This window comes from Gallus gallus, chromosome 14 (genome assembly GCF_016699485.2).
Source record: "Gallus gallus isolate bGalGal1 chromosome 14, bGalGal1.mat.broiler.GRCg7b, whole genome shotgun sequence".
Lineage (NCBI taxonomy): Eukaryota > Metazoa > Chordata > Aves > Galliformes > Phasianidae > Gallus > Gallus gallus.
In genome coordinates, this window is record NC_052545.1 from 9,497,390 (window position 1) to 9,513,295 (window position 15,906).

At 39.4% G+C, this 15,906-nt stretch overlaps 1 long non-coding RNA gene across 5 annotated transcripts in view; it reads left to right on the forward strand.

Annotated features, from left to right (window-relative positions):
- The first annotated feature begins 584 nt into the window (after window positions 1-584).
- The window catches only part of LOC107054633, a 101,854-nt gene continuing 86,532 nt past the window's right edge, over window positions 585-15,906 (forward strand). For 4 of the 5 annotated variants that reach the window (XR_006931479.1, XR_006931480.1, XR_006931482.1 and 1 more), the window contains exons 1-7: window positions 585-728; window positions 2,106-2,350; window positions 8,114-8,208; window positions 9,108-9,296; window positions 9,751-9,809; window positions 11,621-11,736; window positions 14,866-14,948. This is a non-coding gene — a long non-coding RNA (uncharacterized LOC107054633). The remainder of the gene's footprint in view (window positions 729-2,105; window positions 2,351-8,113; window positions 8,209-9,107; window positions 9,297-9,750; window positions 9,810-11,620; window positions 11,737-14,865; window positions 14,949-15,906) is intronic. The other variant, XR_005839755.2, reaches the window with a different exon arrangement.

Consider the following 15,906-nt stretch of genomic DNA (forward strand, 5'->3'; position numbering starts at 1 on the left):
ATTATACAAGCCACAAAAGACTTGAGGAAATTGGTAATAAGCCTACTATGAGAATTGTTGCTAATATACCATGGAAATTAGTATCTCTGTCTTTCTCAACATGGAAAGACCGATATTGAAAGAAAGAGCATAAACAGATCACTCAGAAATGCAAACTGTACCAGATCCTCTGCTCTTATAGATGAGAAGCTTTGCTTCTTCCCCACCCAGCCATCTTCTGCTTTACCTCCACTAATTATCCGTTTACTGCAGGATATGAAGGGAAGAATGGTTTGGTCATAACTTATTTCTCAGACAATGCCACTGATACCTGGGGCTTGTCTTGGATATTCCCGGTGTTTTTCCAGATAAGGAAATTGGGTTGCTCAGACCAGTTTGTTGATGGTGTTAGAAAGAAGGAGTGCACCTGGGTGCACAACCTCATAAGATCAGCCACGTGAGGCACCTAGAAGAGCAATGTTTATATAGATAGTAAGAAAAAGTAGGACTGTACTCACAGAGAGTTTCCACTCAGTCAGCCAGATTCCAATGAAGTCAGCAGAAGTTATAAAGAGCCTTTTCAGGACACAAGCAAATCAGTCATTGCTGCTTTTGCAGTCCACAGCTACTGGATTGATTTTACTTGGATACACTTAGGTTTTTTTTTTTATTGAGGCGTGTTCAGCAAAAAGTAGGGTGCTAGGTTTGGCTACATCAGACCAAACAGGGCTTGAGATGCTGGGACACAGGTAAGAAATAGAAATCTCCCTGGGAAGTGGGAATATGTTACTTCTCTGAAATTGATAATTCTCATGAGATCAATTTCCGGACACTGCATGTGCTTTTTTGTGACGCTAATCTACCATGTATGATTGTGTCATGTCTGCAAAGGTGGAGCTTCTGTTGCAAGTGTGGGGAAATGAGGGGACTGCTGTGAAGATGCTCATTTTTGTCACATTTTTATGAATAATATGTCTCTCATTATCCCTATGTCCTGTCCTGTCCTAAATCTTTTAAGACTATAGTGGGTAACTAGGAGAGATATAGTCCAGGGTTGATACAGGAAGGATTTTTTTCCCCCTGCTCACCCACAAATAATAGTAATAATAATAACAACAACTATAACAATATCCCGTCAGTACAAGGAATTCCAGAATTTTTGGTTTTGGTTTTGGTTCAGATTTTTCCTGCTCTGTCTTTATCTCTGAAGTAATTTTATTCAAATATAAATTGCCAATATTTACGTGATTAGCAGGCTCTGTGCTGGAAAATAAAAGGAAAAGCTGAACATGAAGGAATGAGTATCTGCTTCCTCAGTGATTTTAGATTTCATACTTTAAAGATGTGATATACCGCCTGGATGAGGCTTCCCAGGCCCTTACAGTATGGCAAAAGAAAGAAGAAACAACACAAAATGCATTTCTATATCAGTGTTTAGTGACCCAGTGTTGTTGGTTTTGGTGGGAAAAGAATTAATCGTGTTTGTTTCCAATAGTTTAAAATCCAGGAGTGTACCAATGACAGCTAATATATTTTAATCATTTCACTTTGCTTGCTTCATACACTAGTGCTTTTAAAGTTAATATTGACACTTAATGCCTATGGAACTAGCTATCAATATACAGAAGATTAAATAAAGCAATAGAAGGACTGCACAGTAAGTAAGTATAGCGTGCTCAACTGATAGAATAACTCTGATTACAAATAAATCCCTATAATATAAGTCCCTATAAATAAAACTCCAAGCAGTGTTTTCTGCAGTATGTTCACTGCTCAGCACTTTGACCTTGATACTGGATACAGCAGGTGTGGGTTATCCTGTGTATTATCCATCATTCTCATGTGCACCTAGGAAAACTTGTCAGAAAGGGGAACTTTCCCCCCACACTCCTTTCCCTGTGGCTTAAGTTATCCAGCGTTACACTGACAGTTCAAACAGGTGTACAGATCCTGCTATATGGGACCTGGCTCAGGAGGGTACAGTAAATGAAATGGAGGGATTGGGAAAGAAAGCTGCAGGTGAAATTCTCTGCAAGAAAATGTGAAGTAAAGCACAGTGGCAAAGAAATGTTACCTTTGGCTTAATTTTGCGTGTGTTAACAAAAAAATCTCAATCTTTTTCACAGGTCTGTACAGAGAACTCTGAAACAGAAAGCAAGTCAGAAGATAATTTCTCTTGAAGGCATTTCAGGCACCTGCCGTTCCAATTGGGCTCTTTTGGAAAGAAGCATCCAGTGGGATGAATGCAAGAATCAAGGCAGAAGTAGTTTGATACGATTTGGAGTTTCAGGACTGCATGCTGAACTCAGCCCTAGTGCTCAAGCTTTGAGAACATTCAATCCTTGCAGTCTGTTCTCCTACAACCTATAATGTAAGTACTTTCTTAGTGCTTTCTTAGTACTCATAAAGGTATGATCCAGCTGTGCTGGATGCCGTTGGCTGACTTCTCTTGTCTTCCAGTAATACCATCTGAGTTCTGTATTGTCTGATCCAAAAATATCTGACAATGGTGGGAATATTTGTCATCAGTGAAAAGAGATTTGCATATTCATAACAAACTGGAAGCACAGACATCTGGGATAATTTTAAAGAATAATTCCAATGTATAGAAGAAAAAAATCTCATTGAGTAGCTGAGGAGACATAAGCTAAGTCTTCATGAAACCTACTACACCTCTAACTGAAACCTACTACACCTCTAACTGTTTTCTCCTTCTGTGACCTTAGTGGTGGTTTTTAGTCTCACCATTGAGTTAAAGGCCGGTATCCTTAGTATTAGTACTGGCTCTTAAATGAAAGACCAAGGAATGTGTATATATAGGTCTTTAGCATCTGAAATGTGGACCAAATGAGGACTGAACACAGAAAGCTGTTTCCAGGAGGATGTATTTTCAGGCTTTCAAGGAACAGAAACTTGAGACTCATGATTTCCTCAATACCAGTGTCCAGTGCCAGACTTCTGTCTTGCTTTTTGTAATCACTACATCAAAATGTCAGGTGCAAAATCTAAGTTCTGAATTTCTGTGCTGAGAAAATGAGAATTTGACACCTTCCTTGTGTCGAAAGTCCTTAACCGATGATCTGTGTGATGCTGGCCTCTTGCAAAGGCCCAATGCAGCTTGGCCAGCTCTGAGGTGGAGTCCATAAGGATGCAGTGAAGTGCCACTGCTGCACTTGAACAAGCTCAAGTAGCTGTCTAAAGCAAATTGTCTCCAGATGAAGCCTGGCAGGTGCTCAGATAACTTGAGTGCAGGTAGGACAAATGTAGAGCTGTGAAAAAAAATTGCACAGACACACTTTAGATTAATGTTAAAGTCCAGATGTTCTTTACTTCACTTTCTTAAAAATCTTCTATCTGGGGGATAGAGCTTGGATGCAGCTGTTATTTGAGAAAAGCCTTTTATTGTGCTAGCACATCAAGGCAGATTAGGAATAAGGAAAAGATAACTCTCAGATAAGGAACTCTATATCCACAGACTGTACTATTTGGTGGCTTTGCTTGTGATTTGAACCATACCCTGAAATATTTGCTTCCTGTTTCAGATCAGGTCCCAATCTATTATAATGCAGAGCATTCCCACTTTTCAAGCTCTTACTGACAATTAGAAGAATATTTCAGAACTGCTCTGTGCAAGGGATCCTTTTCTGAAGGAGTCTCTTTCTGGGAAGTTGCAGCAGGAACTGAAAGCAGAATATCTTTGTGTGATAAAGGGAGGGAGTTTCTCTGCCAAATACATACAAGAATTCATGCAAAAAAAAAAGAACCTCATTGCATGGATATTTTAAAAAACATGAAAAATATATGTGCAATATGTCACCTTTCCAGGCGTTGTGCCAGTGTACTGAGTTCTGGGCTTTTGTCTTCTGCAGAACATCATAAATTAGAATAGCAAAGACAAAACAAGAAAAAGGAAGGAAGGAGGGAAAATAATGGGAGAAGGTTATTTTTCTTTCCACCATAACCGTATAAATACCGCTGTTCATAAAACTAAGGATCTGTCTGTTTTTTTTCTCAAGGCCACAGTGTGTTCTTCCTTGGTGTGGAGTTTACAGTCAGGCACTTTCTTAAGGATACCTCTATGCATGGCTGAATTTGAGTTTTCTGTTATGTTGATTTCAATCTAGTTGCAGTCATGGTAGTCATGGTACACATTAATCACACCTTGATGATGCCAGGTCTTGGCATGCCTTACATGTGTTGGAATACAGGTGAGGATGGTTCTTGTGTGGTTGACTCGCAAACTGGACTTTTTCTGTGCTGCAAGAGAATATATCAGTTGGAGAGGAATCCAGAAATCCACTCAGAAACTTTTGGAATGAAGTAAATACCTGCAGAAAACATCCTGCTGGTAGAGGTTACACATTCCTTTCCAACAGATAAGACTGAATTTGTTATAAAATATAATGTCATCGGATTTTATAGAATGTGTTTGGTATTTATCTGGCAAACCTTGGAATTAAAGAAAAGTCACAGTTCTTTCTCCTGTGTATTCCATTTAACTGGGCTACAAGTTATTACGAGTTGATATTTCTCTTTCATTTCTTGTATTCCCTGAGAAAATTATGGTATCTAGCCTAGTTAATATGTGAATATGAAGCGCTCTGAATAGCTAAAATTCAATTTGGCCAAAGCAACAGCAGTAACACTGCCTGGTGTATACAAAACATGACAGAACCTGAGCAGCAGTTCTATCTGGAGGGAGAACTGCTGGGCTCTCATCCCACCACAGGATCCCAGCGCATATCCCCATCAGTCTGCCACCTGCAAGACCCTCCAGTGGCAGTGGGGACAGCGGAACTGAAAGAAATAGCTGAGAAAATGTAACTGCAATAGTAGGATCTGACTACAAAATTCTCATTTAAAAAAGATCAAAGTATTGTAAATTGAGAGCCAATGAATTCATAATTATGCCCTCAAAAGATAGACATTATCAATTTTATGGTTGTCCACCAAACCTGAATTCTTCTCTCAGCATTTCTCATCCTGTCTCTAACACCACGCTGTGTTTGCAGTGCTCCTTGCAGAAGACAAACTGCACACAGAAATGGATAGAATGAAGATTTTTTGGCCCTTTCTAATTCTGGCATACGCTAACTTTCAACTGGGTGACTTTGCTGCGTCCTTTAATGAAGCTATTTTTATGTGTGTGTGTGTGTAAATTAAAAATAGATCTATAGAAATAACTTTTAAACCCTGGAGTATTTAATAGGAAGCAATTCCATTTTATAAAACATTTATAACAACTTATAAAATGTAATCAACAGAGAATTGTGCCCCCGCTTTTGAATTCTTTAGGTGGTTTTAAAAATAATACTTTAAGGATGTTGGAAATGTCAGCATGAACTGTTTCTTTCCATTGAGTAGCTACTAAAATAAATGTTTCCAACTGCATCAAAAATATGAAAACCCTATTACTGCTTCTTGTACTTGAGCTGTGTGAAAGCACCTTCATTTGATGGGATAATTGCCTTGACATACATAAACATAATTTATTTTACTGTGATTTAAAGATTAAACATCACACTTTTTCCAAATGACTGCTGTCTCACTACGCATACATCCAGAGGTGTTCATCACAAGTCAGTTTATGAGAAGTGTTAAATATTATGGTTTTACCTCACTATTATTTCATGTTGCTTTTTATTTTCATTAGGCAGTAAACAGTATGGTAAAGGCTTAATATAACGAAGCTATGAAGAAACATTAAAAAACAAATGTTAAAATCCATAAATTATAAAGCCATGATAAATCATAGAATGCAGTTTAAAATGATGGTAGACAAAATACCAGATCTGTTGCAAACAAATAAAACTCGAATTAATTAAGTTTATGTAATCACAGGAGATAGTAGAAAAATGAACAGTATTTAATAATTTTTTAGGGGAATTAAAATATGTTTCGTCAATGAACATTTGCCTGGGAAAATTGCTGATGAGGGTTGTTCTTGGGATAACAAAATAGAAAGAATCCAGTATTAATTTTGTCATAATGAAGCCTAGAAGTAGTTATCAGAATGAAAATAATTCTTAAAAATGCTTTGGCCCCAAAGCAATCTTTCACCTGGAGACAAGAGAAAGAAATAAATAAGTTTGTCTTCTTGCTAAAATCTCTTTATTATGCTGTCATGTCACAAGCGTATCATCTCTGTCAAACAGAGCAGTTGGGTAGAACGAATGCCGGCATTACACTCCCAACTCTTCACAGAGAGCCACAGGGTTAAACTAGCAATAGACCAGATTCCCACAGCTGTGATGTCTGATTAGATGCTGCACTGCAGAAATTCTATTAACATTGTGCTTAAACAGGATAACAAAATATAGCTATAATGTAAAGTCAGCTGTAGATACCCAATACAAATACATTTACATCGTAAAATATTTTACTTCCCTTTATGTGCACAACTTTCTTCCTTTTGTAACGTGTATTTGTAAATAATGAATTTTAATGAATGAATGCTAATTACTGTAGATCAAAACAAGCCTCTGGAATTTTAGAATCAGATTTTAAGCAGAACTTGTTGACATTCTTGTGAGACATACTTTAGACAATATTCTTTGTGCAACTAAACTTTACAATGTTACTGACGTTGTTGTGAATGCCATCTATTGCCCTCTTAATTCTGTGATTTCCAGGCATGATTTACATACTGAATACAACAGAGATGTGTTAGAAAAATATGCTTGGTAGCCCTATTGTCTGTGGGATTCTGTGGAATTGTCTTGTTTCCAGAATAAAAGAACAGTTGGACACAAAGATTTGGCAAACTACTTGCTCCTATTACACTGTCATGCACATACCTAATTGAACTGGTCCTGCTAAAAAATATGCATTATACAATGGGATGGGAGTTGCTGCTCTTTTCCTCTTTCTGCTGTTTGCTTGTGGGTAACAAACACTTCCCTTTCACATTCTGGCTGATTGGTGTCCTGCCACCAGTATCAGTATGATCAGGATCATGCTACAGCTCTCCTTGGCCCTAGTTATGGGGACAAAAATAACATCAATGTAATCTAGTGGTGCCAATGTTGTAGCAAGCTCTAATGACGTATGTTATGTTGTGAAATTGAAGCTGTGACTCTGAATATGGATGATAATAATAGTTCTTAGGATGGTGCTGATGGTGGTTACACATAACAAGTTTCGTTCTATGTCCTTCAGACCTCTCCAGGTATATAACTAGGTTCTCACTGTTGGGATGTTGGTTTGCATTTAAAAATCTCCTTATCAAATGCAAAACCGGTCTGAGTGTTTGTAAATACAATCTAGGCCAGTTCCCACCGGGCATCATCACAAAACTAAATCACTCTGCAGAGCTGGTACTGATAACAGCCTTTGTTCAGAGGGGGGTTTGTATGCATGATGCTGAAGACTGAAAAACCTGTGTTACTTAAAAGTAATACATTTTTCTAAAAACATTGCAAGTTTTCTGGTGCCCTAGAATGGCATAAGTGGAGAGAGTGCATTTAACAGCTTGCATTAACTTAACAGTCAATGAGAATGACTATGAATTTGTTGTGTATTCACAAGATTCACATTCTTGAGCACTAGTTTCTATTTCACAGTGCTTGTAATTAATTTTCAATCATCATATGTCTCAAATTTTGTGATACAATCAGGAGGGCTTCTTACAGTTTCACCAGATTTTAACAGTGGCAGAAAACTAGGAAATTACTCAACTGACTTTCCATACAGACTTTCGAGGCATGTTTACTGCATGCCTCTTCACTGCATGGGCAGAGACTTTTGTTACCCCCTTCCAAACTCTGTTATCTCAGCAACCAACTTGTAGTGTGCTCATAAATTGCAAACATGCAAGTCAACAATCAAGAGCAAAAGGGAAAAAAGGTACATCAGAGGGTACTTAAAGAATAATATGTCACAAGACTACTCCATTTTGGCTACCATCCTGTTCCTGGACTACTTTACTAGCTGTGCCTAGTAAATAAAAAAGGTGCCCTCTAATAGTTAGGACACCTTTTAAGGTTCATCATAATCATTAAAACACATCTGTTACCGTTGTTAAAAAGATGGAGATTATATTTAAGTACAACACATACAAACATAGAAGCGAGTTCATGCTACAGATTATGTAAAAGCAATATTTATTGTTTTATGACAAGTGTTTCTTGTGCAGCAGGGCCTCATGGGAGCTACAACTAGTCATTCGCACAGCTCCAGTGTTGAGCCAGAAATCTCCAGGTTTCCTGAGGGCATCAATCTCTAGATTAGGTAAGGCAGCTTTCCACCATCTCTTCTGGGAGATCTGGTTGTGTTGGGTAGTTTGGAGGACAGTTATTTGTAGCATCTCAATCCTGAGATGCTCCAAACCAAATGCATGTGGTGTGGGTAGAGGTGAGGCAGTACACCTGGAACTCTGTCAAAGAACAGAAGTAGAAAAATGTTCTGACCTCAGAGAACAGCAAATGAAACAGTGAAGCAAAATGTTCTTAGGATGGGAAAGCTGTGCTAAAGCTGCTCACAGACCCACCATAACAAAAAGTCCAATCACTTCTGATACAAACTTTCAATGACCTAATGTCTAATTAAGCTTTAATTTGTATTTTTTCTTCACTTTTCTTCATTCTTTAGCTATTACATGCTTCAGAATCTATTATAAAGTCATTGAGAAGAAGAGGGAATGATTTTCTTTCTGGCTGAGTACTAAAAATACCAGCACAATCACTTGTATTTTACAATTAACAACATTTCAAGGAGTTCTAAAAAATAACTTCAAAAAATCGTATTGTTTCTCTTCAAGTGGCAATTAGTTGGGCTCTCTATACACTGAGTCTTAGCAGGAATATTAGAATCACTGAATCATTTTAGTTGGAAGGGACCTTTAAAGGTCATCTAGTCCAACTCCCCTGCAATGAACAGGGATGCCCACAGCTTGATCAGGTGTTCAGAGCCTGGTCTGGCATGACCTTGAATGTCTTCTGGGACAAGGCATCCACTAATCCTCTGGGCAACCTGTTAACAGGGCTTCACTACTCTTATAGTAGAAACCTTTTTTTTATTGTGTCCAGTCTAAATCTTCCCTCTTTAGGTTTGGAAACATTTTCCCTTGTCCTGTCACAACAGACCCTGCTAAAGAGCCTGTCCTTTTCTTTCCTGTGGCTTCCCTTTAGATATTGAAAGGCTGCTCTCAGATCTCCCCGGGGCCTTCTCTTCTCCAGTCTGAACACCTCCAGCTCTCCCAGACTGTCCTCACAGGGAGGTGTTTCATCCCTTGGATCATTTTTGTGGCCCTCTTCTGGATGTGCTCCAACAGACACATCTCTCCTGTACTGACTCCATGTCTGGATGCAGTACTCCAGGTAAGGTCTCACCAGTGCAGAGCAGTATCATCTCCCTTGCCCTGCTGGCAATACTTCTTTTGATGCAGCCCAAGATATTGTTGGCTTTCTGGGCTGTGAGGGTACACTGCTTGCTCACATCCAGCTTACCAGTGCACCCAAGTCCTTTTCGGCACTACCCTTTTGTCCCCCAACTTGTACTGATAGCAGAGGTTGCCACAATCCAGGTGCAAGACATTGCACTTGGATTTGTTGAACCTCATGAGGTTCTCCTAGACCCACTGCTCAGCTTGTCTAGATCTCTCTGGATGACATCTCATCCCTCAGGTGTGTTGACTACAGCACACAACTTGGTGTCATCCACAAATTCCTGAGAGTGCATAGAAGGCCACCATAGGTTGGTAAAACAATATTTTCACTCAGTGAAGTCATGCTGGTTGTATCATATCACTTTCCTCTCTTCCATGTTCCTCAGCATAGCTTCCAGGAGGATCTGTTCCATGACCTTCCTCACCACAGAGATGAGGCTGACAGGTTGGTAGTTCTGTGGGTCATCCTTTCTGTCCTGCTTAAAAATAGATGTGATGTTGCCTTTTTTTTTCCAGTCACCAGGGGCTTTTCAAATATCATTGAGAGCAGCTTGGCCAATTTCCTCAGGACTCTGAGATACATCTTATAAAGACTGATAGACTTATGTATGTTCAGGTTCCTCAGGTGGTCACACACCTCATCTTTGCTTGCAGTGGGAGAGACATTTCTTCCTCAGTCCCTGCCTTCTTACTCATCTGCTCAAAGGCTTTGTGAACAGCAGTTAATACTGAAGACTGTGGCAAAAAAGTTGAATACCTCAGCCTTCTCATTGTCCATTTTTTCAAACCTGCCTGTATTTGCGCAGTAGGGCGAAGAAGCTGGATACAGCAAGTCAACTAGATAAGAACGAATCTTCTAGGGTTTCATTCATCACCTCCAAGTAACTCTTGCAGGAACTATTCATGAAAAATGGGAACTTTCTGACCTAGCAAGGATATGTAATAGAAAAATGAATAACAAGGAGACTCTCTGGGATGCTATCCTCAGCTATGGTAAATTGGTGTTACTATCCAAGTTGCATTAATTTACACCACTTGAGCATCTGCTTTTTATACCTTTCTTGCTCATTGCAGCTATTATTTTTTTAAGCTGTGAGGAGGCAAGAATATTTTTCATGTGCAAAATCTCCCTTCTGTCAGCATCAGTTAAAAAAAAAAAAAAAAAAAAGTCCTCAGTCACAAATGAGAACATGCAAGAAAAAAACTCAGAGGGATTAAAAATGTCTCCTTAGCAGTTGTTTTCACATTACATACGTGATGCAGATGGAGCCATAAAATCCCCAAGCAGGGATACTGATCTAAGATCCATCAGACCCAGTGCTGCATGAGTCCTCAAAGAATGCATGGTGCAGAAAATGTTTTCTCTAGGCATACAGTTTTAATCTTAATCATATTTTTGATACAGAATGAGGCTAAAGTGAAGTTCAGGGTATTGCATCAGGATCACCGTCCCCACAGTTCTCCTTCTAAAGCTGCCAGGTTTTTAATAGGGGTATATGTGAAACAAAAGCGACAGAGTGACTATCTGCAAGTTCTTGGCTTGCTTCCAAGGCAGATTACTTACCCCAGCATTTGTATCATTCTTCTTATATAATGTAACAACAAGCATTAATCATGCAAATATCAATATTTAATGATTATGTGGTTAATACCTGCAAACCATTTTAGAGATAAAAAAATGCTCTGTAAATCTAATGTAGAATATTTACACCTTGCCCTGTCTTCAATAGATAAAGTAGGATTGAGAGCCAGTTCATTTTATCTAGAAAGGCAGGTACCCAGTGCTTCATATCTAAGAAGTAAAGTACCCAATTCGGACTCACTGAACTCTGTGACAGTCTTTTCATTCACATCAGCCATCTCTGGAACAGGCTTTTGGACTATGGAAACATTTTTATGGTAATGACTATGCAGTTCAAACCTCAAAATCTAGGTTAAACTTGATTAAAACAAGGATTGGTAATATTTGGCCAGCTAATAAAAATGTCATGACAAATGCTGCTGATGCCAGTGTTACCTTATATATAAATGAATATATATATATATAATAAATTAATATATAATAAATTGATATATAAATGAAAATTTCCTCTCTAATGAGGGACTGAGAAAAGAGGATGGTAGTATAAAAGAAAGAAATAAATCAAATACAAGTTGTTCCTGCATCTTAGCATTGCTAAAACAAATCAATATGACCCTTTTAAGGTGATGGGTGAGTCACAGTCACGTTCCTTAACTATCTCCTTTTTGTTGAAGAGTTTCTTCTGGGCAGGATGGCAAGAGCTGAATAACAACTTATAAATTGGTTGCTGAATGAATAAGAGGCTTGTATACACGTACTCCTGCTGAGTCTGGCCATAAGCAATCACTGGGTAAGAAGAACTCCTCTATAGGAAAGCATTTGTTTCTCCCAAGTCTCATTTGCTCTTGTACTTTGTTTCTGTGTGTTACAGGAACTGTTCAGGCTTAACTAAAATACGAAACACAGCAAAAAATGTTTCCTTAAGATGTCATCATTAATCTCAGTCATCTGCTGGTAAGCAGTACCTTTCTCAGCAATTGGAAAATCTGGGGAGAAAACATCCAGTTCATACATTCTGGGAAGTTTATTTGGTAGAATTCTAGACTTTGCCATCTAGAAGAGCTGGAGATGAGGTAGTGGAGAGAACCTTCAAGTAACTCAATGGAGGCAGCTAACAGTCCTGCTGATGACAACAGGGAAAAATGACACCCCAAATTGTAACTCTCTCCATGTTGAATACCCATAGTGTTTTAAAGGCAGATTACTGATTATTTTTCTCTTGAACCAAGGGCTGATGTCACTTGGCTATAATTGGTTTCAGACTTCTCTCCATTCTCAGAACCCAGTGCTTTGGGTGTAGGAGGCAAAACAATTACCAAGAATGCAGGAGGCTGCTATTTAAATGTATTTACATAATTTTGCTGTGTTTCTCTTAAAATATTTCTGCATGATTGAGGAGCTCTTTCCTACCTTAGCATTCACTAGAGCTATCGTGGCAATATTTCTTGAAAGTTAGCTTGCTGCCTTAACAAGGACAGCACTGGTGGGCTTTCAAAGGGGCACTTTTTGGTCTTTGTCATGATGAGGCCTGAGAATACCTGACCTGCAGATGGGGAGCTGCTAATACACCAGCCTGGATTTCGCTTCCAGCAGATGTGGCCCTAATTGATGTATGCTTTCTAGCAAGGACATGCTGCTAAAAACATCTCTGACCCTACAGATGCCACCCCTGAGAGTATGTTGGTGGGGACAGGAGCATGCAGGGGGTATTTATTCCCAGACACTGTCACCAGCCCAGACGCTGAATGGCTGTGCTTCACCTCAGCTGTCTGATGGCTGCCAAGTTGGATTGTTTTGCAATGGAATCTGTCCAGACCTTTTTCCCTTTCACTGAGCTCCAAAAGAGATAACCAAGAGGCTTCCACATTGAAAATAGCCAGTCTTTATCAAAATATAGCCATCTAATTAGAAATAATTATTGTCTTAAGGTAGATAAGAATATTTATTTTTGTGAATGGGCTGTTTGCCTTGTAGGCAGAATGAGACAAATCAGAGTTGTTTTACTGCCACCAGCCACAGTGTGCAGACCCTCAGAAACATTGACAGTGAGAGCTGTTGGAAGCTGCAGGGTGAAGCATTTTCATCTGCAGCACTGTCAGAGGAACCAAAGAAGAGCTTCAGGTTCTGTTGCTTTCGAAGTAACACATTCACAAGTCTAAATCCCTAATTTCAATTTTCCAGTTTTCAGATCTTGGTGAGCTGTGTGATTCAGACCCCGTGCAGGGAGCGTGATGCTAAAATCCCTGAGCCAGCACTTCGGTGAGCAGAGTGGGGAAAACATGCTGTCACTGATGTGCAGATGTGTGGCACATGGCAGCATACACTGGTGCTGGGGACAGGCACCAGTGGTGGAGCAGTGCTGTGCTGCAGAGAAAATGCCTTTGCTCATCAGTACCTCCTTGACAGGGCTGTGTCAGCACTCTCTTAGGGATCCCAAATCATTAAGGCACATGTGGAATTTTTATCTGTCAAGTTTCCTGCTCCAGGTGAGACATGGGTGACGGTTTTATGAAAGAAAACAGCACCCAACCAGTCAACCCCTTCCAAGCAGTTTGCTACAGGATGTGTTGGGCTGGGCCCTTTCCCTGGAGGTAAATGGTTACAGGTGGAATGTCCCTGGGAGTCATGCCAGCCTCTCTCTCTGAGCCAGTTTCTCTGCCACCTAACCTGAGTCTTCCTTGTGCCATAGCATCATAGCAGGACAACTCTGAAACATGTTTGAAAAACGGGGGTCTATTTGGAAAGAAGGTCTGCCACTGAGTTACTCTGAAAAAGAGAATAAAGGAACGTAGCTTTCTTAAATGAGATTAGCAATAATAATAACAATAATGTTTACTTGGATTTCTACTCATGCTTATCAATAATTTGTCATATATTCCATACAGTGAGCTGCACTAGCACGATAAAACCAGATTACATATCTGCCTTTTCTGATGCCTGTCACAATAGAACAGTGGTGCATCATGCAGTGGCTCTATTTTGAGAATTCAGACTTGATTCATTTGATTCATTTTGAGATATTTATTTTAAATGTTTATGATTTTCAGGAGACAGTGCATCTGAGCTGGTAGTTGCAAAAAAGTTCATTTTGTAATGGAAATTTCTTTTATTATAAGCTGACCATAACAAAAACATCAAATTAGGAGAGCCTGAGTAAAAGAAAAGAGGAAAAAAATCAACTTTTTGTTGGAAGATGTTGAAGTGCAATTATGGGACAGAGGAGGACACACCTGGGATTCATTTCGGGCTCAGGGTTAGAAGCACTCTTTTCTAATTGGACGCATACAGGTGAGAGGCATGCTTTGTGTCTTTTATGCCTTCCACCAGAACAGATCCAGGTGCATGCATAATGCATGAGGCAAGTACCAGCACTGATGCAGAATAATCCATAAAAGATGAAGCTGATGTGTTGAATAATTAAAGCACAAACACACTCAGAAACACCTGCATGCTGCTAATAGGATGGGTTGGACTTGGCCATAAGGGTTACAGAAACATAGATGTGAAACTGTCCCTCCTCCCATGGGGGTGCACCATGGATGTGTGCTCAGTGTGCCCCAGGGCTGCTCCCTCCTACTCGGCTGGGGACTCCTCTGCATTTGCAGACCCCTGATTGGAAGGGAGTAAATGCAGAGACTTTCCTCTGCCACAGCTGCAGAGAGGGCATGGTATTTGTTGTCTTCAGAGAGAAATTTGCAGCATGTTTCCTTGTTAGAATATTGAAAAGGCTGAACTTTCAGCCTTCCAGTAAGTAAATGGCAGTTTTGTTTGGAGACAGTGAAGAAAGATAAAATATTTAACTTTTATCAATAATGTACCCTCTACATAACAGTGCCTACTTCGACACATAATCTGTGACAAACTTTCACAAATCCCCTAGTGCACTTGAGTGAAGCTCAGTTTTTTTTTTTTGTTGTAGGAGATGGATAACTTTGGAAGTTCCCTGCAGAGAAGAGAGAGAGAAGAGCAAGAGCTGAGCTAACAGTATCAGCAGATGAGAAGGTCATATGAATTATTGCTGCTTGCATGTCTTGTATGCTACCCCACTCACATGGTGTCAGTATCCTTAATACTTTTATGATCTTGGTAGAGATTTGGGTCTGTTATGCAAGACGCTGATCACAGGCCGGTAGAACACATTCTTGTCCTAAAGAGTTTGTTTTAAGTAGAGATGAAAAATGTGGAATCTTTGCCAAACTTTAATGAATGTGTTTTTGAAGTTGAGTAAACCAGGAGTTGTTAGAGAAATGTAGAGATTCATAGCAGAGATTGGTTGCACCTGAGCTGAGGAGGAAAATGTGCTATCATTTAAGGAACTTCTAAAATGTTTTTTAATTTCTATCTCTGCTAGACTGAATTGAATATAATGGCAAATAATCTCTAGGCTGTATTTCATTATTTGTGACCTAGCAAACTAAAATATATTGCTTTTTATGCTGCTGCTCTTCTGAAGGGATTCTGGCTGTGCACACAGCAATCTTAGATCTTTGTTATTTAAAATACCTTCTTTGGTGTGATGTGTTGGATCCTAGGGAAATTCTGCCCGTACTCTGATTTCAGAGGGAGACTACATGGTTCTGAAAAACATGTTACTTTAAAGCTTACAAAATCATAGTGCTCTCGCTGGATCACACAGAGAGTGTGGGCTGAGTGTTCAAGGGATTTGGTGGGGATGGCACAGCTGAACAAGGAAAGCTGCAGTCATGGCCCTGCAAGCCCAGCACTGTTAGAGACAAAATTCCAAGGGGCCAAGAAATCATTTCTTATATAGTGATAGTTGGGATGGTGTCCATTACACAATGGACAGCTTTCCTGTTGTTTCAAAACTGTAAATCAGTTTCTAGTTTTGCTGTAGACTAATACTGTCCTATCTGCTTTTTCTGTTCTCAGCTGAGAGAGCTGAAGTATCTCCCTATTTAAATTAGGCTGTAGGCATTAGACAAAAAAGAAGTAATTTTTT